Genomic DNA, 26508 nt, shown 5'->3' on the forward strand with positions numbered 1-26508 from the left:
GATTTTTGGATTGAATTCAAAAGCCATAAATAAAGGAAAGCACTGCATCATCAGTATTGAGCCTGAACTATCTTGTCCCCCATTCCGAAGTATCTGAAAAACTCTTCCATCAAAATTTTCCTTCTCCCTGGACACATCTAGTCCTCATTGCTGGCTTTAAGACTGAAGCTTCTTTTAAAAGTGCACACTGAAACAAAAATCAACCCCCATGTATATCTGACAGTTATTTATAATGAAAAGCATTACGTATATTTAGGTTGAGCCAAATTTGCACAATTAGTAGTAATAAGAACAGCACCATACCTCTAGTGAAGCTTCTGTGGGACAGTGTCACAGTTACCATAGTATTACAGAGCACAAACCACCTTAAATTGTCAAACTCTCGGTTGTAAACTCTGAGCCCAAAATAAACCTAACTTTTGATGAATGCACTGAAAATACAAGCACAAAGGTACCAGCAGCCATACACTCCCCTCTGCAAGCATGCAACGTATCTATCGCCCATGTGTAATGCATTCATCTAAATATATCATAAGACTGAAACCGCGATTTGTTTTATCTCTGGACTGTAAGACAACCAATACAATTTCCATGAGCTGAAATACTTCCCTGTGAAAAACAATAGCACAAGGGCATCATCAGGGTTCCTAATATTAATTTTCACATAATGGGTGAATAATATCTGAATATATAGGTACATCTATTGTCTCTGTATCTGAACAAAGCTGATACTTAATGACATAGAACTGCTTGCTGTTCCTTCTGTAGAGGACTATCAATAAGTATCTATTCTAACATAACTTTTCAAGTGTATTTATCTCTTATTTTCCACTATTCCTCACCTGCAGGAAAACAATCAAAACCGAAATGAGGTATTTTGTCTCACTGCTGTTCAGTGAAAGCTTATTAAAAAGTAAAACATCACAGTATGGTTTATTTTTATTCATAAAAATATTCAACCCATTTCAGAAAAGTCTTAAAAGAGTTAAGAATCATATTTATTTCCAGAGTCCTACCACTGAAAATACATGGGACAATTTTTTCTACCTAGGCTGCAAGGTAGAAGGAGGTTTCTGGGAAAGGATTTTATCTGCAAGCAAGTTTTTGGTGGAAAAGGACAGGGAAAGGTTCCAGGTAAAGCAAAGCTCTAGACTAGTTAGTGACTGTTAAACGCTAGCACAAAGCAAATGTCTACAAAGAGGAATACAGAAGGAATAGAGACAAATAGAGGAGATCCACTAAGAAAAATAAAAGTATCTTTAATCAAAGTGCGCTGCTTAAAAGAGCTAGCACGTACATGTTTCACTGTTTGAACACATGAATTTGGTGTGTGAAGGCCTCTTAAACCCCAGTTCCATCCATAAGAGATGCCCAATGACTGACAAGTAAAGGACCATTCCTGTCAAAGGTTCTAACAGCAATCTTTGCTATGTAGCAGTTTTGCTTTGAAGTATTTTAGACATCCACTTTTGCCTACAGAAGTCATTGGATTTTTCTTTAAATCATTAACTGAGGGCAACAAGACAATAAATCCGTTAATTTACAAGAGGACTTTTTGATTTATCCATTCTCTCTTCTTGTTGTCGCTGACGGGTAAGTCATAAACAGTAAAGAGCACCCACCTCATTCTCCAAAATAGCTTTGAGATTTGAAGATTTGCTAAACATAGAATGATTGTCTATTTAAATCTTCAGTAATTTTACCATACCAGCCAAGCACCATAAATCATTAGTGACATTGGCTAACAAGGGTTTAAAAGTTGGAACATGCAGTGTAATAAATTTTCAGACAGTTAAAAATCACTATAATTTTATTCTAATGCATTATAGATTGCCTGTAATGTCATCCTGGCTGGGGTGACCCATTTCTAATTTTGAACAGCTGTTCAGCTCGGGAGTTAGTTAATGATTAAATATAAATTGCCTGATTTATTAGTCGGAATGGCTGAGCTTCCAGGTCAATGCTATATAGACAAAATCATCAGTCTTGATGCTTTTCAGAAGTTAACTGTCTCCTGTTCTAGTCAAAAAGAATTTATTCTCAGAGGAAAAGGCTTGACATTCTCAATTAATCCTTTGCAATATTTCCCCCCTTAACTTACACAATAAGATCACTAATAAAACCTCAAATTTTGGAGATAAACTTCTTTTAACTATGTGTAAATCTGCAAGAGCCGGAGACTAACTGTGGGCTAAGGCCATGGATTTGCACGGAGTTTCCAAAGGCTTTGGAGGGCTGAAAGGACAGGCCAATAGGGACCATCTCAGGTGGCTTGGGGCAAACAAAAGTTTTCATATGCAGACAGTAACATCATCTTCACTGCCTTTCTACCAAAGGAAAGATTATTCACACATTTTACATTTCTAGCATAGTAATTTCATAATCACATAAAAAAAAAATTGTTTTCATTGCACTGGGGTGTTTTGATTAGTTTTATGCTGTTACTTTTTTTTTTTTTTTGCAAATTGATTTAATATTAATTGCTAGCCTCTGCTGAGATATTTGCAGAAACAGAAGTATTCCCAACCGATCTTAGAAACCAAGGTTGCAGGGATTTTTAAAAATGCAACTTAAACTACCTTGGGAACTCATGTCATAGCATAAATATTCCTTGTACCTTCTATTTCCTGTCATATACATTTATTTGTCAAAAAAGGAGTTGGTAAAATTCTAGATGATGAATTGAGACAGAACAATTTCTGTAAAGACCTAGGAGAGACTGCTCAGCAGTGCTGTAGCTGACTCCAATGGTTCTGTTAAATAGGCATGCAGTAGCTTTAATGATGTTTGTCTGCAAATAAAGCTAATAATCACACTGAAATATATATAATTTTAACATAAATACATTTCATTCTTATTTAAAAATTATTAGTTTCTGTAAAAACCAAAAGCAAATAGCAAATATCTGACGGGTACCTTCCACTTATTTGCAATCCAAAGTGCAACAAGGGCAGATGCAGGGCAGCTCCATCCTGACCTAGAGGATTATTCAGTCTTTCTGCTCATTAACCAGAGGCTGTCCAGGCTGTCACAATGTGTTCACAGTTGTGTATAAATGTGGTGACTTTGTTATCGAGATTTCTCTCCAGCAATCATGCCAACATCAGTTTCTCAGCAATACTTGATTTTTAGGAAATACAATTGTGGCGCAGCACATTTTACTTCACACAATTTTATTGAGAGTTTATTTGTATTTTGGGGTTGTTTGGTTGGGTTGGGTTTTCTTTTTAGGTTAAAGGATTTCTAATAGCTGTCATCCTGTCACCTTTGTCCTCCCCCTCCACCTATTTTCCCCACACAAACTTCAAAAACTCAGGCTTAGCCTCCTGTTAACAAAAAATTTTAACTATTTAAAAACTCACACTAGGATGAAGATTCAGGCAAAACTTTCTTACCTCAGGTCACTTAACCAACCTGTTGGCTAGCCCAGTAATTTTGTTTATTCTGTTTACATCATCTTGACATACAACTGTTTCTTCAACTGCTTTCTCAAGTGAAGATGTGAGAAGAAAAGGGATGGTTAAATATTGTAGCTAAGGTTTGTTGTTTGGGGGTTTTGTTTGTTTTTTTAAAGGTTTTGGGTTTTTTTGAATAATATATTTTAATGACAACAATTGTAGGCAGTACCTTTAACTCTGAGGGACAAAAACTTCAGAGGAAATGTTTTGCTAAATTCTGTGGTTTTTTCCTGCAGCTGTTGGACCACCATAAGTACATTAACTAACAACAATTTAAATCAAAAAAATGCAAGACAGAATTATTATTTTCATTTTGCATATGAGCGTGGAGACACAAAAGCATTCAGCAATTTTCTCAGGGGCATATCTGCACTCCGATCTGCACCTTCAACCACACTCCCCTGCACTCTGCTCAGAAGGCAGCAACATCCCTGGCTTTGCCTTCAGGGGTTTCATGCTGCACGTGCCTCTAGATAAGTTTCCTCAAACCAATTTCTTTCTCTAGAGTAACAAATACAGAGTATGTTACTCTAGAGTAACAACAGTGAGTTCCGCTTGAGGGCAAAACTTTCCTATGTGGGGTTTAATGAAAGAACAGCAGCAGGAGCAAGTTGTGCATACCTCCACAAAAGTTGTGCATACCTCCTGTTTTTACCATTTTTGCCAGATCAGAGATTTGGCTCTCTTCTGTCAGGTTTGATGCTTGAATTGGTGGTGTGCAACCAGGAAATTTGGAGATTATTTATAAATTTAAAATAAGAAATTTATTGGCAAAGGGGGAAAGACGCATCTTGTAGATTAATAAAGAAGGTTGACTTAATTTTTTTAGGGATAATGAAGCAGCCAATACACTTTTTATGGTGATGAATCTAACACTGAGAGACTAGTGAGGACTTACACTCAATAAGTATGAGGGCTTGCCCTAAAAAAGGGCATCTACCAGAGATGGGCTGTAAGTAAAATTTCATCAATCTAGCATTCAAGGTATAAGAAGAAAGAGCACAGTAACAGTTCTCTACTCTTTTTTAGGAGAGACTTATTTCTAGACAGCTCAAGTTTGCCTGCATGATAACATAGAGCTGACTATAGATCAAGTACACGCATCCATCAGAGGCTCAGGTAGTAAAGATGAGAGAGTGAGACAAACAGTAAGCAGTGACTCAATATCTGTGGGATTTGATTTTTTTCATACATAACAGTCTCCTTTATCACAGCAGTTCTTATCCTATGATTTCTGAATAGGAAAGTTGTCACTACAAAACACACCATTCCCTTTTGTCATCTTTTCATAGCATGCAACATAAATAAAGTTTAGCAACAGCAGAATTACATATTGCATTTTATACCCCAGCACCCTAAATTCTATGGGAAAAAAAGTATTTTAAATACACTTGTTTTCAAGGAAGTTAGTGCTAAGAAACTCTGTTCCACAAATCACAGCAGAGAGCCATTACTCTCCATAGCCAGCTGGCTGGACTGCGCCCCTGTATAATCCTTGTCAGGCACAGAGTATATTTTAAGTGCTCTCATATATTAATAACAAAGATTGTAATGATAAATAATACAAATTGCACTACTTCTGCAAAAAGGCCCAACTTTTTAGCCTTAGCACTACTAAACTTGACTTCTTTCTTTTTTTTTTTCTTGCATAGTATAGGAATACTTGTTGTGAGATATATGAATGCAAAAATCATAATTTTCACAAATATCTTTAGCATATACCTAGTCTCATGAAGGATGGAAATCTGATTTATTTCTGCTCAAAATACTTATAAAATAATTTTGCTTGTGAAGAAACAACCCTTTTTCATATTTCCTAACAATCTTTTTATTCATTTTACTGTAATCAATTTACTATGGAGCAATTGTTGGACTTGATGGAATATAAAAAATTTAACATACAAGAAAAGATTCACAGCTATCATCCTCCAAAGAATGTTTTTAATCATCTTCAGAACATTTAAAAGGTTTGAATTACATAGTGTATTTCTATTAGTACCAGCCTGTGCATATTTACCATAAAAATAAGATTACTGTAACAAAATTCATTACAATGTTGCCCATAGACAATAAAATAATTTTGGTCAGCAATTTCCTTTAAAATCATTGAGTCCAACTGTTAACCAGAACTGCCAAGCCCACCGCTAAACCATGTCCCTAAATGCCACACCTACACATCTTTGAAATACCTTTAGGGATGGATGGTGACTCTACCTAGAAACCCTTTTTGGTGAAGAAACTTTTCCTAATATGCAATCTAATCATTCTCTGATACAACCTCAGGCTACTTTCTCTTGTCCTTGTTGCCTGGGAGTGGAGCCTGTCCAGTTCACTCTGCAGAGCCTCCCTACCCTCCAGCAGATCAGTATTCCTGCCCAACTTGGTGTTTCCTTTGAACTGACTGTGGGGGAAGTTGAGCCCCTCACCATTTCTCATTTATTGAGAAATAAATATTCTCAATAAATATTCTGGAGCCCATCAAAAGTGAAAGGAGGTCAGCCTAACTGTGCTGCCTAGACTGAAGGTGTGGTATTGATTACTAACAGCTGTACAGGTTATCATCACTGAGAATTGCTGGCCACAAAAACTTCCATGTGAAAATATATACAGCTCTCCTTTCCTCTCTCTGCCAACTGAAAGAAGCTGAGTTATGAGTCAGGGAGTACAGAATATCCATGAATGCAGAAACAGAGATCACTAGCGTCTGATGCTCTGCCTTCAAGTTTATTCTTCAGAAAATTGATAGAGGAAGATGGAAAAGAGACAGGTAAATAAATGACTGAAAGGGAAACGGGCAAGAAATGAATTGAAGAACAGGGGGCAATCCCACTGACTGGATACAGTTGGCTGATATCCCAGAGAGACAGGTACAGAAAAATGTCCATTTATAGAGAGTGACCTTCCTTTAACATTAGAAGAATTCTCGTTTTTATGGACACAACTCTGAGATGTTTACTCACACAACTCAGATAAGCACTAAGAGCTTTCTACAGGCTGATGGGCTAGACAGGGTTATCAGCTGCTAAGGTAAATAAAAACCTAAGTACCTGTTGCTAAGAAGTGCCTGCATGGATCATTTTTCTTTTCCCAGACAAAAATACAAGTTTGCCTTCCCTTTACACTAATTTCACAGACTTCCTTACACAGTGAATCTTACCTTTAAAAAGCCTGACACGAACCAGCTGGAACAGGTTGCATAGTCCAGTTACAAAATACTGAATGAAGAATTAAATCAAGCAGATCAAGAAGTACCATGGTTGGAAAAATGGAACTGTTGAAACTTTGCTAGATGCAAAACTCTCTAAAAAAGACAAAGAAAATTGCCAAATATATCTACAGCATTTAATTCGAACTCTGAAAGTGGATGACAGTAAAATGTCAATGTTGCATGTTGAACTTGCATCTTTTCGTCAGCCAATTCTGGTTAATGCTACTGCTGTACATAACAGTCATTCCCATGAACAGCATGTTGCACACTGTGTCCTTTAGCGTATGGATTAATGCAAGTTTCCAGCTGAGGAAGCCGAGCTGATTTTGAATGTAACATTCAACAGTGCAGTTCAGGATCATTGAATAGGGATGAAAACCCGAGGAGAAATTTATTCACTGTTGACCATGTTGTACATGCTTAGACTGAGAAAAAGGATGAGCCCAGAGAGCAAAGTGCAAAGGCAGGAAGGGATCCTGTACTCACCAGTCTGCGGACTTCATTCCATCTACTGGACTTTTCTAATGAACTCAGCCTCTCATCATCCTCTAACATTTCACAGGTAGGAAACCAGGCACTAACCATCAGAGGAAACGCATTTCTCAGCCATATAATTTCCTATGGGTGAAAATTTTGAATTAACATTTTATAAAGCGTGTGTCACATTCCCAATTGATTGCAATTCTGGAAAAAAATTCCGTCTAAGTTTCATAGATTGTAAAGTTCTGGTGCCTATTAACTTGATTTTCTTTTTTCCTTTTAGTTGCCAGACCTAATTTTGTTTTTCCTTTTAGTTCCCCCTTCCAGGAGGAAGCTATCAATGTCTTTTAGATGTGTCTTAATGTAATGCACTACTTACAGACATTTTGATAATTTCCAGTCTGCCACACAGCCATTAGATAAAATTAGACATGTAATTAAAACTAGGTTACTTCAATCACTTTCAAATATTTTCTTTAGATAACATTTTAACATTTTTTCTCCATTAACAAGAAATTATATGGTTTGAGTACAATAGATACAGAAATCATTGTTAGTGGAAGTGTATGGAAGCAGTTTGGATATAGCATATCTGTAGATAAACAGTTTGTGGAATTCAGTAACTTCAATCACCTCACAAATGGAAAAAAAGGATGAAACTTTAGATGAGAATCTTATTCCTATCTGGAATTTGAAAGAAATTAGAATGAACAATATTTTGCACTGACCTGTGCAAAGGACTGTGCTGTAACTGAAGCTTTTGAAGTGAAGTGGTTGGAGGCTGAATAGTAGAGCACCTAAAAAAAGTGACTGTACATTCTTCCTGGGGGATGAATGCAATGTGGACCACAAGAAGAAAATGTAGAAATGCCCAAGAGCAATAATTTGCCTTAATTTTTTTTTGCCAACAATCCTCAGTAAGGAAATGGTAGATAAAGACATGAATTATGTAAGTGCATACATTTTTCAAGGTTTTTCATATAATAAAACTGAATGTCTTCCTGGCATCTTCAAATTTCTGGACTAATTCACAACTCAGTTACAAGAAACAAGTCAAAACCAAGTTTTCCTGAGTGATGCATGCAGGAGTTATTACTATATAACACTTATGTAAATGTTACAAATACATCTTTGCATATATAGTGAATAAACAGGTATTTCCTTTTTATTCTTCAGATGAAGTTTTCCTGTAAGGTATTACTGGATAAGCTAAATTTCTGTTCACTTTTGGAATCATAAAATGGTATAGTTTAGAAGGATCTTTGGGGGTAATCCATTCCTATTCTCAACTCAGTACAGGACTAACTTCAAGGTTGTCTTTGAATTCTTCATGATTAGCCCTGATGTCTTTTTCCCTAAGATACTAATAAATTAACAACAATCGAGAATTATTCACAGAAAGTTCAAATACATATTATTTTGCATTTGTGAATAGTGAATTTGACCAACTATAGAGTTACCCATTCAACAGCCCTGTGAGCTCTGGAGCTTATTATTGTTACGAGTAATACCTTCCAGAGAATTAAAAATTAAAGCTACAGTTCCTTAGAAAAATTAATCAGGTGGATCAGCTAGGGTATGAATCAGTTATAAAAATAATAGTTTTAACGAGATCCTTCCACCATGTAAAGGGAACCCTGTTGAATATGCAATGTGGATTTTAAAAAGTGACTAGTAAAACTACTCATAGTAAATGACAGTATGACAAGTGTTGGCCTAACACGGGAAACAGAAAAATGCAAAGGAATTGCAACTTTGTCTGTAATACAGAATTCTCCCTATTAGGAACTAAGCATAGCAGAGAGAAAGACTGCTGCTAACCCTCAGAAAAATGCATGAGGAGAGGAAAGGGGAAGAAAATAAAAGTAAAAAAAGGATGACTCAGATTTGGAGGCTGATTGAATGCAAGGTCACCTAAACCAGGAAAAGGTTATTTGAGATACTGTCAGGCAAGGAACTGAGAAGTATTTGTGCTTTTTTCAGAGGAACATATTAAAACAATAAAAGATTCCGTGAGTTTCAGGGCTGACTGCTGTGTATTAAAAATAAGAAGAAAACAAAAAACCGAGGAAAACCCAAACCCCCACAACTTCCTAAAACAACACTAAAAGGCTATTTTTTGTCCAAAAGCATTTGTACTTAATAGACATACATCATATATAGATGTGTGAAATAAAAAAAAAAAAAGGTACTTCCACAAAGCTGTCTTTTCGAGCAGATACAAGCTTCATTAGGGCAGATTTTGATATGAAAAAGCAACTCCAAGGTCATAAGGCTAAGGCTAAGGCTGTCTCACATGGAAGAAAAATACCTACTGTAGCAGCTGATGGGATTTTCGGGGTGGGGGTGAGAAGAGAAAGTCAGATGGTAAAAAGCTATCTTTGCTTACCCATTAAAACCATATCTCCTTCAGAACAAGAAAGAAAAGGCAGGAAGAAAACCAGGAAATTCCTTTAATAAAGAATTAGATTTTAAAATAGCATAACTAACAGGCTTCCAAAAGTTTCCATAAAAGTGAATGTTTTTCATTCTTTAAAAATGCTAGTTCCAGAGAAAACAGTGAGAATAAACACCACATTACAGATTTGTTCAGCCTTTGTTTATTGCTTGATATCTTAAATTGTGAGAGGTTACAGATCTAAATATTACCAACAAAAAGGTCTGAGGCAAAGTCAAAGTCTTTTAAACCAAATTTATGACACAGCTTTTGAAGCATTTGAAGATTTCTTTGCTAAGTAAAGTTCATTAGCTTGCAGCCGAAACTCCTACCATAAGATACCATAAGATGTCTTTGTACCAGGAGTGCTTTGTGCTGCAGTTGCTCCATTAAATGTGCACTTAACAAATAATCCCTCTCAAAAGTTCAATAGATACTTGATCACAAGTGTGGTCTTCAACTACATCATTAACTCACAATACACTTGTCAGTAAAAGACTAATCAAAGTTTCCTCTGCTATTTGCATGTGTGCACACATGCACACCTGTGTTTGTGGGTCTTTCAAAAAATCAGAGATTTGATGCTGCTTTTATCATATGTTTAGTGACAAATGTTAACACAAATGAGTGTGAGCTCCTAAAGCCCTTTCTGGATGTTATTGCTATACTACAGTAGGCCATTACTGGTATAAAAACTTGGCATATATTAAACTCCCAGTCAGTTCCTTCTATCAACCACCATTTAAGTTATTATTCTATTGGTTATAAAGTGCCTGGATGGCTTTGAGGAAATTCTGTCATTTGGGGTAAACATCTCACATGTGCTGCCACCCAAACTGTGGAATGTTCTTCAGTACATCTGTGGGGAAAATAGCGATAATCCATAATGAGAGCGTGCCTTTAATATTTGAACTAGACAGTAATAACATCAATAAAACACATTAAAATAAATGAATTTAAAAAATTAAATTAAGTGGGCTCAAGGTATTAGGAAATGAAGGTTATTAATCAAGCAATACTTACAAGAAGCTTTTTCTCATGGCTGCTAGTTTTCCTGTAGCTGCTGCTAATTCACTGTTAGCCTGAGCCAGCACACAATATTTTGGTTCTCTCTCACAACACACCTTGAAAAAGACATATCACATTGGTTCATTAGAGAAGAAATTGGTCTCACATTATTATAAAAAATACAAATGACTCCTCATGAAAGACTTTAAGATAAGCCTAGTAGTCTTTCATTACATATCTTTGCTTTAGACTCATCTTTCTACACAACAGTGAGTCAGACAAAGATTTCTTTCATTATTGACTACAGCAGATTTTATGATAGTCTATAGAAGGATATCTTTAGCAGAACCGAATGCAACCTTAGCGGGTGTGCTCTCCAACTAGAATTAATTTATATGTATCACTTTCACAATTTTAGAATAGAGGTGGAAATCAGACAGGCATTAAACTTGAGTAGATTTCATCTACCATTGGTAAGTCTTTTACTAGTCTGTAATTAAATGCTATAATGCTAGCACGAATGGAGAAGTCCTGCTGCCAGGTGCTCCAGGGAATCACAAGTGATAAGCCCTGTCTTATACTCCAGGCAGCCAGACCCAGGATGGATGTTTCAAGTGAAACATATATATCTGGAGAATATTTCCAAGCTGTTGCATTGTAATGACAATTGAAAAGTCCTGGACAGCTACATCTCTTTTTACCACTTCCTACTAAAAATTAATACATGCATACATACATACATAAATACACTGCCAAGTACTGGACACTTCCCACTTTATCTCTGGTCGTTGTTACATGCTCCCTAGAACACTAAGCTGAGCCTACTAAAATAATAAAAAATTCATTAACCAAAATTCCCCCATCAGGGCTAGTTCAAGAGCTGATATATACATACCTCACTGAATTTTACTGTATTGATGGCCCAGGCACAGAGACCAGGTGCTACAAAGGATTTTGTATGAACTTAATTTGGGTTGAAATCTGGATCCTAGAAGTAATGTTTTTTGGCAACCTTCAGACAATTCTGAGAAATATGCTCCTTATCATAGTCAATTAAATCTTGCAGAGTCATCAACGTGTGAGAAGTTCCAGTGTATATAATGTTCAATTTTTTGAGAAGCAGAGGCTAAATCCTGCTTCCATCTCAAAGGTAAAACTGGAATCCTGCTAGCTAGTTGGTTTAGAAATGTTATTCAGTACAAATCAAAAACATTTCCCCCAAAACACCAAAGTATTCACTGTCACAAACACGATTTGTGATTTATGTCTTGCTTGAGAAATTAGGGGAAAGTGAGATAAATATAATGAACTTTTTCCCCCTCATTGCCCCTTCTTCCCCTTCGAAGGGTTTTGTTTTAGATAATTAGAGGAAATACCAAGAAGTAAATGACTGGTTCAGTGTTGCACTGGAGCTTTCCTTAAGTAGTAAAATATTCACTCCAGTTTTGAAGTATAGGAAAACATATAAAATTTGTCAAACCAGCCTCCATCTTTTGCGATTTGCCTTCTTTTTATTCCTCAAGCCTGAAACCATAGGTCACAACAAGGGAGAGAATGGAAGAAAGGGAAATAGCCTACAGGAAAACACTGTACTAACTTAATTTCAGGTTTGGAAATTAAAAAATCATCAGTTCAAGAAGCTTTGTCAAGAGACTTATTTTGGCTTAACAGTGGCTTAGATCAGTGACTTTACATCAGTTAGCATCAGTCTTACATGAAATCTGAGTGCCTCCACAACTTTCTGCAACAATTTAATTATCTGTTTAAAAGCGGATTATGATTTCATTGGTGCACATTCATCTGGGACAGTAAACCTGGGGGGCATTCTGCATCATCAGCAATTGTGTATTTGGAAGATTACTATACACACTTTTAAAGATACGTTGCCTGAGGCTGAAGTCAGTTATACTGGGTTCATCCTTATCCTTGTACCTCATGCTCATCTCACAGGATCATTTCCTGTCAGGTCTTGCTTAAAACTAGTTTAATTACAGAGAAAGAAGATATTACATTGATCAAGATGTTAATACTTGGATCAAGCACTCTGCATTGGCAGCAACAAGCCTCTGTAAGAATTTAATATCCTTACAAAACCTGTTTCTACAATTGTCGGGCATATTTTCCATGTACACATTTATTAGATAGAACACACACAGCTACTGCCTGTGGAAATAACAAATATTAAAAATCAATATGCATTACGTTATAAATGACAAGTTACTAATCAAGTTAAATATGTCTCTCATCTCCTGTGATGTAACTTTTATGATTTGTTCTTAATCCTCAGCTGGTGTCACTAACACACACATACAGACACCATGATCTGCATGTTTTCTGTCTTTAAAGGGGTAGGTATTACTTTAAAAGGCAATGGCATATGCACCTTCATGTGTAAGCTGCTCTGGCTGACAACATTCAGAGCACAACGATGGCCAGCAAAACAACAGCAGTGTTACTGCCCACTGTTTTAAAACCTTACCAGTGTCACATTCATGATAAAACCCTTGTTTATGACTATACAGGTGTATAGCCCTGCCACAGTTATGTGGAATCCAGACTGACCTCGCCTTTCCTAATAAGTCTGATCTGAAGTGATTTCCATTCTTCACCCCTTCTTTCTAAAGTGATACTTCACTCCAAGTCGATACCTCCAAGATATTTAAAGTTGTAAAACTAAAAAAGCTCTTGTAAGCTCCAATTTGAAATCTGTATAACAGGGAAGCAAAAATAATTTTTTAAAGGGTGACATATTTTAATCAATTAGGAAGAGTCTTCACAAATTACTTAGCTGAAGACGTATTCTCGTTTGCTGGGGGTTTTTTTTGCTAACAAAAAATGAGAGAAGATTAGTGTTTAGAAACTATCGTTAGCCTTACGAAACAGTTTTAGATTAATGTAGCACAAAATGACACTTTCATTTCCAATGAAAACATTTCAGAAGTGCAATAAAGCAATGAACAGTGGAGTAACAGTAATCATTAGTGTCAGGCACTGAACTTCATCCCTGAAACAAAGTGGCCCAAAGATGTGATTATCTCACAATAATCACTCTATGTGTTTCACCTAGCTGCTTAATGAAGTAATTAAAATTGTGTTAAGGGTGTATTTTGAACATCCAAATTTATCAGAAGCATATGGAACCAATACAGAAAAAGCATCACTGAAGAGTGTTTGATAGGATGTTGAGATGTTGGATCCCATTTGTACAAGTTTAATTAATTGCACTGTTTGGACTTGAAACTTCATGGTTATTTTTAAATCCTATGTGAGATTAGGATCAGCAAAAGGCTGAAGTCTGTAGTTAGCATAATCCAGAGAAATATAAAGCTCCCGATCATGTCTTCATTTATCTCAGTATAAAAATTACCTTTTCTCTCAATAAAACTAGGATTAGACACAAGGTTTTTGGAAATGTATTAAATGTCATCTGGTGGTAAGTATTTAAAAAACAAAATAGAAGAAAATGAGAGACCATTTTGAATGTTTAGACAGGATAGTCTTCCCTGCTTCCCTTCCCTGTCAATATCTGGAAACTCCAAAATTCTTGGAAACTTGAAGTTTCCATATCTCAAAATCAGGCATTAACAACTATTACAAGTCAATTAAGAACTTCTCTCTGCACTACTGGTCAATGACACAATGTACATGAGATATTGTAGCAAAATGCCAGACTTGAATGAGCCTTCCAGACTTTAAAGGTAGAGAAACTTCAATTTACAGCACTCCATACTGTTGGTGCTTTATTTCAAAAGCCATGCACACAACTGTAGATGGAAATTTTAGGCATCAATTTTAGAAATTTATGAACTTTTGCATTTCTATTCATTCAGTGGTGAACAGCAAAGCACGTGAGTCTCTGCGTTTCCAACACAGATGTTGATAACTAATGCTAATAGGCTGAACTGAGAGCAAAAAGAAGGAGAGTCAACACTGAAGACGTATATTATCAAGAATGCTATTATAATCTTAAGATTCAAATTTTGTACCATGTAAAATGGTGGAATGAACTTCTGTATCAATTGAGTTGTTCAATTTACCTAGAGTCTCAAAGCCTTCAGAAATCTTAAGGGTTAAGAGATGACTCTTTGACCTTTACTATATTACAAATAGGTCTGATTCTCAAGATCCACATCCATTAAATGCTTGAACGAGCTCAGTATTTATTGTTCTTTCATCTCATTAAAACAGCTAAAAGGTTAGGAAAAGGCATAATGTAAAGAAAGGTCAAGTGGTAATCATGGTGTGAAATGCTGTTACACACGTAAGTATAATAATTCTTTAAGCTTTATGCTCCCTGGAAAGGAAGTTGTTCAAAACTGTTCACCTAAAAAGGTTTATTTTGTTCTAAATATAGCTCAACATCTGTAAATAGGAGAATTAGACTGACCTTTAGCTCCTCTGCATCTGCAATGGCCCTTTCTTGGCTCAGTTTCTCAGTCTGAAACCCTATCTTAGCAATCAAAGCTTCAGTATCTTGATTTTTTCAGTTGCAGTTCTGCCTCTTGAGCAGCAAGTTCAGATTTTAGATCTTCTACTTACAGGGCAAAAGGTAATGCATTATCCAGATCATTAGGCATGGTTCTGAGACCCAAAAGCTGAACTGAAACCAGAACTCATGTTTTGTGAGTCTCTAATGAGAAGCATTGTCTTTTCATTTTTTTTTCTTTTTTTTTCTGGTTTGTACCTGACAGAATTTTGTTGACGTAAATAATTTAATAATGGCAGCCTATGTGCACCCACCACAGGCCCCACAGCTCCCCTGAGATGTTCAGATGCCTGTCCTGCTGCTGAGGCTGGGGCTGCAATCAGGTCTCTCAACAGGGCAAAAGAGGCACAGCTGCTGCGCGCGGCAAAGACGCCAATGTAAAGGAGAAGGATGCTATGAAAAATGCTTGATGTTCACTCTGAGGAGATAATTCCAGCAGAGCTTTCCTGTAAGGTTAAGGCACGCTCAGAGACTGCTGAACAAAAGCTACCTGTTAGTTTGCTGAAATAGCAATTCATTGCCTGCCAGTTGAGAAACTCATATAAAAAAAATCCAGCGACAATATATTTTCACATATAAAGAAACTGTTTCAAATAACTGTGAGTTTGGCATGGTTTGGGGTTTTTGTTTGTCTGCTAAGCTACCAATCATTTTGTCTGGCAGCTAATCAAGATATATTGTAACCAGAGGGGTCTTGTTAATCTGATCTGGATAGGGTTGATAAGAGAGAGTGGAAAACAAATATTAGAGGGCTAAAACTTTAATCACATGGAAGGTCTTGAGGGCTCTCCTGATTTGGTGGCCTCCTGAAATCTTACAAAACCTACCAAATTTACCTTTTCAAAATCTGACCATTTGATTTGACAAAGCTGTAATACTGAGTTTTAAGAGATGACTGTAGAGATCCCAAATCTCTCCTCACTTTATTTTTCAATTTATTTCGGCTGACTTTATGCCATTTTCTTTAAGAAAAATACTAAACAGTGCTTCATTTGATATTCTTCTGTAAAGCTCTGGAGTACAGGGTAAAAATGGCTCAATGTTCAAATGCCTGGCTAGATAGTGCCTGGAGCTGAGGGTCTGGCAGCCAGCACAGCATGCAGCACATGAAATTGTCCAATTACCATTTGGTCCTCATCAAATTAGAAATCAGAGAAAAAGAGCATTTCAATAATTTACTAGCAGGGGCCACTCTATTAAAAACAGTCTCTAAAAACTCAGCCACTCTTTTCTGTTGTCCATTTTTTGTAGGTCTTCAGCTGACAAAGTGGGAATAAACCAGCCAGCTCCTATTATTAACCTCATGCAGCAGCATCAAGATGCAATGTTATGCAGACTGCAGCTGAGCATTTCATTTGCATAAAAGCACACAGAATTTTAGTTTTTAATAAAGAAATCACTGGATTATGGTTTGTCTTCAGCATTTGCAAAGGGGATTAGGGAACACGTGTGTGAGTGGGATGGGGTAAAGGCTTCCAAGCAGTTTCCCCTCCTTTCTGTCATTGTGGGCTGATCAACTACCAGTGAACTGTAAGCAGAAGTATTGACTGGGGGCTATGTGGCACCAGCCTCACAAAGAAGTGATAACACCTCATGGAAAGGCTTCACACATGTTCCTCCTGCTTTCATTACTCCTCAGCTGGTCACTGGCCATGCACAAAATCCACACATGTGGAGCTGCCTGGGTTTAGCTTTTACTGTGGCACTTGTATCCCTCTCATCATTTTACAGCAGCCCCCCACTACACTCTCCCTCCATCCAGACTTTGTCCTTGCTTAAAGGGATTGTCCCCTCTTTCCAAAGGCAGCTAAATAGCTCAAAGAGCTTCTATGCAAAAACCAAAATAAAAAAACAATCAATCAAACAAAAAACCCAAAACAAACAAACAACCCCCCAAGAAACAATAATAATAATAATAATCAGTAAGTTTCAATGAAACACAAAAATGCCATTCCACAACTAATCAGTCTAATGAAAAGGTGCTGATGATTTGCAATAAAACAAAGATGATTTATAAAGAATGAAAGAAAAGGTTGCAACTTCCACAGTTTACCTGGAAAGCTGCTGCCTCTCTTCTTTCTGAAGAAAATTTCTGCATGCCATTTACCAAGTACTACATGTGTCATGAGAGCCTCTTCCTTTTTTTTTGGCTAGGAGGTTATTATAAATTATGATTTGCTCCAGAAAACTATTTGGAGTGGTGTAATTGTACTGCCTCTTGTTATGATTGTACTTGGCACGCAGGACATTCACGCTGGTGTGGGCAGAAGCCATAAAATCACCATAAACCATGGAGTTCTGCGTGAGTGGCTGTACATACCCAAGGAAATAGAGCAAATGGAAACACAGGAACAAAGAAATCCTTCTGAAATTAATTATATCGGCATAACTTAAGTATATCCATATATTTTTCTAGGGGTGGCTCATTCACAAAACTCTTTTTCTATTTACCCTAAATATAATGTTGTCAGCATGGAAAAAAATCAAAGCAAAATGAGCCTTCCCCAACTGTTTTGCACATAAATTAATTAATTTTTCACTGACATTCATCAAGTCTTCATCACCACAGAAGCTCAGTGCTTCAGCATACTTTATTATCTTTTAATAAACACTGCTAAAAACTAGGAGTAGAGATTAAACCAGTTCACTATAATGCTATATGCCGAGTTAATATTCTATGGATTTTCTACTTCACCTCTGGAAGTAGTAACCCTCTCTAGGTTAAAGAAATAGAGTGGTTGCTATAATCACACTGGTTCTCACACCCTTCACATATCATCAAATTCCTGTTTGGAGTGAAGTGCACCGTTGCCATTAGCTTCAGTTTGAACAGAACTGGACACCACAATTTAGATTTGCAAAGTTGCACCATCCCTGCTTATCTGTGCTTCTGAAAGATAGACAAACTGTAACAAGGGCAGGATTTTGACCATTGTGGAGTGCTGCTGAAAGCTGAGCCTCTAGATACCATAAAATGTCAGAAAATCAGCAACCTGTCTGTGCTAAAATTACATTCTATCAGCTTCAAGGGGTATTAACCAAAAAAAGTGGCTATGACTTCATGGAGGCCAGATTCACTCCACGCTGTGACAGTGGAGGCTCTTCCCTATGTGCCAGCCAGGCATCAAACCACCAACTCTAATTCCAGCTGCAAACAAATCTCAGCACACTGCAGAAGGGATCCCAGAGCACTATTGTGGCCCTGTCTTGGGTCCCACACAGCACCACGTGGAGTTTCTCTCTCATCACAGAGACCAAAATGCAGCTGGAGACCGGAAATTTCACATACTATGTAAAAATCAAACAGGCCAGGCACATTTAAAACCGCTCCAGATGGCCACTAAGTCATGTGTTTCTAAGCAAAATGCAGAGATAAAATGCCTGTCTTTATTCACCTCTGACAGCAAGAAGAGGGGTTCAGGATCAAAGTTCAAAGGTCCTTTTTCTAAATTTGTTGAAAACTCAACTAGCAAATACAAGATACTACTCCAGTGCTTTGAATTAAAGTATACTCCCCCAGGATAAATATGAAATAGGAAATCCCCAGATTCAATTTTTGTTCATTTTAAAGGAACCCTATCTCCATATATTAATTGAATAAATTAATATACATGTCTAAGCAAGAGTACTGTATGCAAAATTAAAAGGGAAATACTAAGAAAACCCATTTAATTCTATCACTGTAACTAACTTTCATTTTGTCCTCTATGACTTCTAGCACGCTTAAACTTTATCATTTGTGGAGTCACATCTCCCTCATTTTAATGATTATTTATTGCGTTCTGTACAAGACGAACCCAGTTCAATTAATCAAGGGAAGCCTAAAAATCAATTAATATGAATTAAATGAGCTACACCAACTCTTAGGAAAGTCACACATAATTTACCAAAGCATTGTCAATAATACTTAGGGAACTTTGGGAAAATTGCTCATGAGTGGTTGTTCATGCAGTCAAATGTTTTAAGCCTGCATCATTAATATTACAATCAGGTTGATGCAGAAAGGCTTGCCATTTTTCTCAGTAAGAAAACTCATTATTTTCTTCTGCCTTTTCAGAGCTGGTTTAGAAGAATACTTATTTCACCTATGATCAGAAAAACAGAAATTAAAGCAGGAACTAAATAAAGAATGATTTGCGTTTAGGGAAAGCAGAGGCAAATTGCTTTACAAGTAGGAAAAACCAGAACATCATTAGCGGAAGCAAAGCAGCATAAATTCATCTTTTAAAAAATTGCTTGTAAAAGCAAGGCTAGTCAGCAGGAATAGACATTTTATGCAGATCTGGGCAGCATTTCGCTTCCAACCGAAATGCGTTTCAGCCCTTTTCTCCCTTTCTCATTGTTTGTGACACATATGCACCCTGCAGTAGCACAGCTCTTCCCAGCGAAAGACAACCTCCCTACACATGATCCTTATGAGAGGTCTCTACTCAGCAGCCCTGAAAAGCCCTCTAACAACAGTTTCATTTGTAAATCAGTGAGGGACGGAGTGGGTTCCGGTAGAGCTGGAAGTGGCCCGAGACAACTTGTCTCAATGGGGCAAAATAACTATTGTTATGGAGCTTAACAAAATGGCACAGCATGGGAGACACGCCGAGCCAGAGAGCAGCTGGTTGTAATTCACACTGGTTTTCAGAAAACACTAATCGTTCCCGAACAGACCTCTTTGAGGATTGGTCTTCCCTGCATTTTCAATTTGTCACTTTCTCTTATGATAAGGTCAGTGGTGACAGCACTTCCTGACATTAACAGCTGTGGCTTTTAAAAGGGTCATTGTGGAACTACTAATTGCAGTAATTTCATTAGCATAAATTATTTATTCTGCCATTCATTTATCTCCAGGATTTTTTTTTAATACTACATTGTACTTTTCAATATATGCCCATTCAGGGTTGTAGGCAAAGGAAATTATTATTGCTAATTTAGCCTTCTTTATGGGGGAAAAAAACAACAACAACAAGAAAGAGTCGATACAGTAACAAAATCTGATTTAACAGCAGTTTGCTAGAAAACATAAAGTAGCTTGAAGCCAATAATGAAGATTAGGCTGGTACAAACCAAAACCATTCATTAGTGCTAAAGACAACTGAGGATTAAACCTACATATATTTTGAAAGAAAATATGAGGGTGAAGCAGGTTCATTCTTATACAATCTTTCTACTCTAGGCCTTGACTGATTGACTTTAAACATGAAAAAAACCCCAAAAAACCCCCAAAACCAAACAAAATAACAACAACAAAAACAAACAAACAAACAAAACCCCAAGGCAAGTGATGAGTAGTTTGTACAGGAATTTTGCCTGCATACTCCCTCTATGTTTTCTCAGGATGTCAAATAGTCATTACTATCAAATATATGAATCCTAACCCTTTGCAGTTAGGTTGAGCTAGCTGGAACATGCCAAGCAAAGAACAAAAAAGACCAATATCACTAAAAATTAACACATGTTGCAGGCAATTATCAAAACTGAGGAAAAAAGCTAAGTCAATATTTGTTAGAAAGAAAAGGTAACTGGGAATTGTGAGGGGGAGGACAGGGGGGAGTTTAAGAGGCAAGGAGAGAAAGTAAAATAATACTCCAGGTGGCTTCTTTGTCACACTGAACACTGTAAAATACCTTGGAATATGATGATCTAAAAGCATTATGAATTTATCCTTGGTATGCTTAACAGTGTATGCTGTTTGGTGCTAAGCAGCAGAAAAGCTGCATAAAAACCAGCAACAATAAAATCTTCAAAGATCATAGAGATGTACATGTGTGTTATTTTCAAAGAGGTGAATTAAAGAATACTGATCCTTTTATTCTGCACTAAGAGATATGTGACACCAGATGAAAGTTGCTGAATTTGGACACAGATATTTTAAAATACTGTAGATCACGTCTTATATCAAATGAGGTATAAAAGCACCTTTGTAAGTTCATGAAGCTCAGTACAGGGATTTCAGAACTGCTACACCCCGTTGTTTTCTTGTGCTCTTTTAAAATGAGGTTTAGCAATTTCAGTACTGAAACAGAAGAGGGCTCTTTTCCTCTCTCTCCTAAGAAATCAAAAACACCAGAACTGATTAAATTTCTGATACTTTCCATTTCCCTTCAGATACCTCTGAACTGTTTCTCATCCTTAAACCACACATTGGCCAGTGTCTTTCCAGTTGAAAAGGGTCTTACAATGCCTGCTTCCAACAGGCAGCACAATTAGGGATTTTTCTGTTCTTTCTGTTCAGGTATTTTCACACAGGGTAAAAGGGATGTTCACAGCAGCACCCTTCATAGAACACACTGACCATGCAGCTCACCATCTACCTGCTGAGCTTGACCTGACCCACTTCTTTCCCTGGATAAACTGTCTCTTCCAGAAGGGTAATTGTGTTTTGAAAACAAAGAGATAAAGATTGAAAAAAAACCACCAAACCCCTCAAAACTTCCTTCTCAGTTCCCACAATCACTGGGAGTTTTTTGTGGTTTTCCTTCACCATTTAAATGCAGAAATTTTCAATTTTTTTATTAAAGCAATATAATTATGATGCCATATTTGTATTGAACTTTTAAGAGGAAAAAAATCATTAACTTAACTTCAAGCTACCCTAAGTAAAAGTAATCTGTAATATTGTTACACAGCAGTAAACAAAAATACCTTTATCAACTACTTTTGCTCAATTTTTTGAAAGTGTGAAAAAAACAATTAGGAGCTAAGTGTCAATTATGTCAAAATAATTACTCAGTAGCAGACCTCACACTGCTGATCAATGATAAGGAACAGCACGAGCCAGACACAGGTGAGCACTAGCAAACAAGATTTCTGTGCTAAGAACAAACAAAGAACTTTCCTGAAATATCTAAAATGGAGCAAGCAAAATGACACATTAACACACCAGCACTAGAGAGAAGACACCACCTCCTATAAATCTTTGATGGAAAGGGGATGGCAGACTCTAAGATTCCCTCTTCTTCAGGGTGATCCTTTTCCACCCAGCCCCTCTCATTCTTTTGATATCCTAACATATCTCTGCAATTTTCCCGTTGCCCCTCCCTTTACTAACTTGGTCATTCTCCCTTGACTTTGCTTTTACTCCTCCTCCTCAGACCCTTTGCTTTACACCTCTCCTACCATTCTGGTTCAGTTTTGCTATTTCTTCCTGTCTCCCCTTTTCTCCCCACCCATAACACTGACATAGCATCTCTGTTATTTCAATGCCTCTGTTCTGACTACTCTTTCCTTATCACTTAAAAACCTTTCCCCTGCCTCATCCCATTATTTTTTGCATTCTGCTCCTTGTTTTTTGATCTTCCTATCGGCTGCACATGACTCATGCAGCCAGTACTGCTTCACGTACATGGATGACACAAACCCCTTAATTCCCTGTCAATAAAGTGTCATGTTATTTTGTTAGTTGACATCTATTTCACTTGCTAGGAATCAAACAGGAAAGATACTCATCAGGTGCAGTTAACAACAACGTGAAAAAAAGAAAATCATTACCAGTTGCTAAGAGAAATTATTAATTATCTAAAAATAAAAGAATTATTGAGGAACATAATGCTTAAAAAAAAAATAAAAAAAAAAAAAAAAACAACAAAAAACCCCCCACAAAAAGCCCCACCAAAACTCTTTTCTCCATGCAATCATATCTGGTTTTTTCAAATAGGAAGTTGGTATCACATTAAAAATGAATGCAATTGGATATCCCCAGCAGCTCACCAGACAACAAATAACTATCCTGATGGCACTATAAGCCTGTTAAAAAAAAAAAAAAAAAAAAAAAAAGCAGGAGCAGCTAACGGAACACACAAACGCCGGGTTTATCTGCAAACATCTCTCCCTCCCCCGCAGTCCTACAGGAGGCATCCGTGTGCCGCCGGAGTGCCACAGGAGCGGCAGCCAGGGAGCCCGGAGCGGGTCCCGCAGCCCCGCACAGCCCGGGGAGAGGAGCGACCATGGCATCCCTGGAAGCAGCACCAGCCATCTCCTTTCCCTCTCCTTCACCTTCATTTCACGACTACTGCTGTATTTTGTATGGGTCTGAATGGAGGGTAAACACTGCAAATGCAGAGTTGCACTCAACCAAAACCAGACCACACTTCCTCGGGAATTCCTGAAATCCTCAACCTTACCTGATTAAACCTCCCCTACATAAACAAATGGTCTCAAATATAACAGCAGAATGAAACTTCTGCAATGGCAGTCTGTGGAGGAGAGTAAGCATTTTCCAGGTCTATGTGCGTAACTTCAGCAGTCTCACTGCCAGCATGGAAGTTGTTGCATGTTGTCCCGTGCTAGGAAGGACATCAGAGGCAGCTTGCCAAAACTCTTAGAAGAATATGAGAATATTTCTTTCCCCTGAAGAGAAACTCACTAATGCATGTGGTTCGTTCGGGTTTTTTTGCTGAAAACAAACATGTCACACTCTGCATCAATCAGCAACAAGAAGAGAATAATTGCCCAGATATTAAAATGCTAAGTGCATTTGCCATGTAGTGCCATGGATTGCCTTTCCAGGGGAAATTTCTACCTGTCTAATTGCTGACTAGGTGGAGAACTTTCTGGTTCACCTGGACTGTGCACAGCAATATTTCAACCGTACTTGCTGCAGCCCAACTGAATATATTTAACTGCACTGGAAAGGGTTGAATAAACTCCCTATCTATACGATCCTAAAAAGTCTTGAATGTAAGGATTCTGCAAAGACAGGGTTATGAATTACGTGCTTCTCTTTCCCTCACTTCTCTGCCTGTTCTAGACAGCTCCCTGAAATCTCCTGAAGGAATCAGGCAGTAAAATACCATTAAAATTCAACTTTTAGCAGTGGTGAAGTTGAACACCACCAAAGGCAGTAAGTATGCAGCAAGGAGTAAAAAGAGCATTATTTTTTCCCAGGTTATTCAGTTATTGATCTTTCAGTGATCTCCATTGCTTTCTTAGGAAACTGCTGAGCTTGAAACTGTATGTCGACCCCCTCAGCTTTCTCAATGAACCTCCTGCTGCTGGAGGGAAGGGCTTCCCATGGCCACTCATGAGGCCAGTCAATAGTAGGGCAGTTAACTATGGCTGGGAAGTTCCCAGCACATGCTCACAGCATGGCACTGACGGGACAGAAACACAGGGCAATCTGCAGAGAGGAGGGAGGAAACGGGGAGAGAAGAGAATCACAGGGCAAGCTGAGGCCATCAAAGAGAGGTGTGCACTGAACCATGGTCCAGCACCAGGCAGTACACAGCTGAGGCTCCGAGCCAAATTTGGCAGCTAGTAAACTCTGTCAGCAACCTTGGGCAAATAGGTTTTGCTCCTTTTCCCTTGTACAAAACCGGCACTTTTGCAGCTTCCTTCCGCTCTCTCCACATTGGTATCAGTTACTCAGTTTGATAGCTACAGATGATAAGACAGGCACAGGGACTGACTGGCATGCAGACAGCCAGAAGGGGCACATTCAGCTGGACATGGTGACAGAAACCCTGTTATTTAGGTTCCTAAATCTATTCAAGCCTCTTTATGTGCAGTGCAACCCCTCTAAAAGAGCAGGAAGAAAAGGAGATTTGGATCTTAGCTTGCATGGGAATTTCAAGGGATCATTCTTAATAAAAGTGGAAAGGGATGTACAAAAAGGGTAGGCCAAACTATTCAACGGAAAATAAAACTGTGCCTGGGTCTTGATATCACCAGGTCTACACAAAGCAGCTTGCATTTGAGAAGGAAGGGTTATTCTAGTCCTCAGTAGATTCTGTGAACCTACCTACTGCATTTAGCACACGCTTTGGCCATTGGATGTGTTCTGGGTTAATTGATAAAATGACAGACACCAGGCTGTTAAGACAGGAATGGAGCCTCTCCTCTACGCTTCTTACTGATTTTTATTGCACAGGACCTCTAAAACCATATGTCACTGATGCGGTTAATTCCAATAGAAAACATCAAAAATGTTTCAGAAGAGTTTATAACTTGTCCAACAGCCACAAGAGCCAGGACAGAGCCCATGCAGGCCAGGCAAGCGACAAGTTTATTCTTCCTTTAGGCTAATTGGGAATTGATATTCCTATAAGAGAAAACTGGATAGAAAAGGAAGAGGAGCAGAAAATTGAAAGAAAAGAAGTAAAAAAAAGAAGCAATGGAAGGAGGATGTTGATCTGGCTCAATACTTCACTGAGTTCTAAAGCATTCAGATAGAAGAGATAAAGTGAGGAGATAGTAACAATGGAAAATGATTCAATGGTGTCTGGAAAGAAGATAAAATAGAAGATGTAAAAGAATTGCCACTATCTCATAGTTTCTAAAAACACATCTCTGCACTAGGAAACACAAGATAGGAATTTATGCAAATAACCTAGATAGTAGAACCAAGTCAAACAAAGAATACCCAGGTTGCCCAGGAATGTTACAAAGGTTGGCCAATCAGCAACTTGGCTTCAGGCACAGAAGAAATCATCTACTTTGAATGACTGAAGAGGCAAACAGCATAAAAATGCCCATGTAGAATTCCAGCCAAATGGTGAAAATTATATTGAAACTGTACAAAGACACAGAAAGATCTTGTAATTTACTGCTGATGATAAAGATGGGCACACACAGAAGAAACAGTCAAAAAGATACAAGAATCAATGGTCTCTACCACAAAACTCTGAATCAGAGAAGAAAAAAAGATGTAGGGGAAGAACCTGCTAGGTTTGTTTCACGACTCTTGAACATTGTTGAGTTTTGTGAATTTGGTTCTTGGTTACATTATGCATCCTTCAGTTAGACATTTCTCCCTCATGCCACCTCATTTTCTGACAAAATTCTATGCTCAGTTGTAATACCAAGACTCACGGTGAGCAATGTTGAAGCTCAGGGAAACTAATTTTCTCTTCTTTACTCCTCTAATGGCCACCTTCTCAGACCTGTACACCACCCCTGCTATGGTAGCAGCAGCAGCAGTGGAGAGCCTGGAGAGATCTGTCCCTGCTTTGATGTGCTGCTCACAAGTGCCCTTGCTATAGCAGGGGTGCCAAACTGAATCTATCACACCTCCAAAGCTGCAAACCATACACAGACTTGCTTGAAGTTTCATCTTCTACACCCTCCTACACTCCTCACATTGCTCATATTTGGACTTAACTCTCTAAGTACTGGACTGCAAAAAGAGTTCAAATCAAAGTCTTGCACAGTTTGCCAGAAAAAAAAAATCAGAACTTAGTGTTTTCTTTAGTTTTATATCCTAAGTAATATTTTAATCTCCCTAAACATCAAAAAATTATTTGTATGGGGTGATTCCCTATTCATATCAATCTCAGATTGAACTTTAGGGGAGAGGATGCTTTCCCTATCCAATGTAATTTGTTAGGAGTGATTTAGAATAAGTACTTGTATAAACAAGGAGCCGCATTAGTTTATACAAACTGCAGATCCCTGAGAAAGCAATACTGGGCTTTTAGGATTGTTTACTTTAAACCTTACTTTA

The 26508-nt window shown here is 37.7% G+C and overlaps 1 pseudogene; it reads right to left on the reverse strand.

The window, feature by feature from the left end:
* LOC136293889 (dynein axonemal heavy chain 11-like) overlaps window positions 1-26508 on the reverse strand; it is a 94003-nt pseudogene that overhangs the window by 16301 nt on the left and 51194 nt on the right.

This window comes from Chamaea fasciata, unplaced genomic scaffold, assembly GCF_029207755.1.
Source record: "Chamaea fasciata isolate MVZ Bird 193981 ecotype frontalis unplaced genomic scaffold, bChaFas1.0.hap1 SCAF_1, whole genome shotgun sequence".
In the NCBI taxonomy this organism is placed as follows: Eukaryota; Metazoa; Chordata; class Aves; order Passeriformes; family Sylviidae; genus Chamaea; species Chamaea fasciata.